The sequence below is a fragment of the Penaeus vannamei genome, chromosome 2 (assembly GCF_042767895.1).
Source record: "Penaeus vannamei isolate JL-2024 chromosome 2, ASM4276789v1, whole genome shotgun sequence".
NCBI classification, from domain to species: Eukaryota; Metazoa; Arthropoda; class Malacostraca; order Decapoda; family Penaeidae; genus Penaeus; species Penaeus vannamei.
The window spans coordinates 48,379,884-48,382,760 of record NC_091550.1 but is presented as its reverse complement, the minus strand read 5'-3'; positions in this window follow the sequence as shown (position 1 = coordinate 48,382,760).

Sequence of the window (2,877 nt, the reverse complement as noted above, 5' to 3'; positions counted from 1 at the left end):
CTTCGGCCCCTGCCTCATAAGTCGGGCAGCGAAGTTGGGGGGTGAAGGAGGAGGGGGGGGGGGTTGGGGAAGGGGAAGGGGGGAGAGGGGAGGTGGGGGTTAAGAGGCAATGAGAGGGAGGAGGCCATTTTACAGATGATGACGTCATCATTTACCTCGCCTGACCTCCTGCAAGACATTTCTGCCTTCTCACGTTTGCTGGAAGCCTGCCATAGTGTCTGTGTTGGGGGGGGGGTTGGATGTGGGGAGAGGGAGGGTAGGGAGAGGGGGTGGGGTTGGGAGGGAGAGGGAGGGGGAGAGGGGGTGGGGTTGGATGGGGGAGGAGGGAGGGTAAGGGGAGAGGGGGAGGGGTTGATGGGAGAGGGAGGGTAGGGGGAGAGGGGGAGGGGTTGGGATGGGGAGAGGGAGGGTATGGGGGAGGGGGTGTGTTGATGGGGAGAGGGAGGGTAGGGAGAGGGGGTGGGGTTAGATGGGGAGAGGGAGGGTAGGGAGGAGGGGGTGGGGTTGGCTGGGAGAGGGAGAAGGTAGGGGGAGGGGTGGAGCGAAGCTGGAGAGAGAAGGTAGGGAGGGGGTTGGGTTGGAGGGGGAGAGAGAGGAGTAGGGTAGGGGTCATGAACGAAATTTGTTGTATAAGGAAGGTACGAATGGTGTATACTGGGTGTTGGGGAGGGGGGGGGATGGAGAGAGAGGAAAGGATAAAAAGGGAGGGGGGAGAGTGGGGGTAGGGGAAGAGAGAGGGGGGGTTAGGAAAGGGGGCGACATTGAGTCTGTGAATCAAGGAAAGAAATTTAAACAGACACAACGAAGTATCTATTTGTAGGAAAATAAATAAAAGAATAAAAGTGATACATTGTGATACAGGAAAACACGATGAGCTACATACTTTTTCAGGAAAAGAAAGTGTATGATACGTTGTGATACAGAAATAAATAATACAATACACTGCATACCTTTTCCAAATTCTCTCTCCTTAAATCATCATGTGATTTTATTTTCTTAATTTGATGCAAGGAATGTAGACAAAAATAGATTAGTGTTGAAAGCATCACCTTGCATAATGACAAAAAATATAAATAATATTGATTGAAAGATGATCTAATCTTCAGCCATGCACGATGAAAACCTTAATAATTAATTTCAAACAATTAAGCTATTACGAATCGATATAATTATGCAAATTATATGGCGTCAAATTAGAATAAGTTTTTTTTCAGATGATGCTAAGAGTCTGTTTATGTGTGTGTCATTCTCTCTCTGCCTCTTTCTCATTCTCATTGTCTTTCGCATTCTCTCATTATTTATTTCCTCTTTTCTCACTCTCTCACTCTATTTGCCTATCTGTCTGTTTGTCTTTCTGTCTATCTTTCTATCTGTCTATCTCATTATCTTTCTTTCTCTCTCTACATCTATCCATCTATTTTTTTTCTCTCTCTCCATCTATCTATCTATTTATCTCTTTCTCTATCTTCTTCTCTCTCTCTCTCTCTCTCTCTCTCTCTCTCTCCCTCTCTCTCTCTCTCTCTCTCTCTCTCTCTCACACTCTCTTTCTCTCTCTTTCTCTCTCTTTCTCTCTCTCCCTTCCTCCCTCTTTCCATTTCTCCTTCTCTCACCTTCTCCATACCTTCGTTACTCCCTCTCCCCCTCTCCCCTCTTTCTTCTCTTTCTCACCTTCCTTCTTCCCTTCCTTTCTTCAGCATCCGGAGTCATTCCTCCACTTGGATTCAGTTAGTACTCCACCTGCTGAAAGTTTTTATTCCACTAAAAGTCCACAAAGGACATCTAAGGTCTTAGAATACACCGATTTTTTTCTCTTCTTTTTTCTTCTTTTTTCTTCTTTTCGTGTTTTTTTTTCACATCGCGAATGAGAAATGGCGAGTGTAAGCAACATTGGATTTAATGAACACTAAATTACACAAAGTTTCGGCTCTCGGTGTGCAATTTAGTGTTCCTTAAATCTAGTATTTCTTATAAACTTTTTTTTTTCTTTATTTTACTCCTTTATTTATGCATGTACTTATCTATGTATCGATTTATCTATCTATCAGTTTATCTACTTATCTTTATGTATATAAATGTATCTATTCATCTATTTTTTCTTATCTTTGTTTTTTTCCTTGACTTCCTCATTTTTTCTGTTTTTCTTACTTCTTCCTTCCTCTAATTTTCTTTCTCTTATTTGCATTATCATTATCATCATCACCGTCTTTCTATCCTTTTTTTTCTTCCTCTTTCTTCTTCTTCGTCTCCACGCTCTGTTTGTGTGTAATCAGAAATAACAAAGTTGAATTACCTTTCTTAGTATTCTTTTCCATTATCTTTTTCATCCAGGTTTTAATCAAATTCTTATTTCCCATCTTTATTCGCTTTTTCATCTTTCCTTTCCTTTAGTTCTGTCTTTATTCATTTCCTTTTCAGTCGAGTTTCAGTTTGAAAAATTCGTCAGTATTAGTGTGTATGAGTTGAGATTCTGATTAATTAATTAATTTGATCGATAGATGCATGTTACACTTAATAAAAAAAAGATAAACTTGTTAGTATCTTTTATGGACGAATAGATAAATAGATGGACAGATAGACAGGAAGATGGATGTATCTTTTATAGATGAATAAATAGATAAATAGATGGACAGATAGATAAGAAGATAGATATATCTTTTGTAGACGAATAAAGAGACTAAATAGATGGACAGATAGATAGGAAGATAGATATATCTTTTATAGACGAATAAATAGATAAATAGATGGACAGATAGATAGGAAGATAGATATATCTTTTGTAGACGAATAAAGAGACTAAATAGATGGACAGATAGATAGGAAGATAGATATAGCTTTTATAGATGAATAAATAGATAAATAGATGGACAGATATATAGG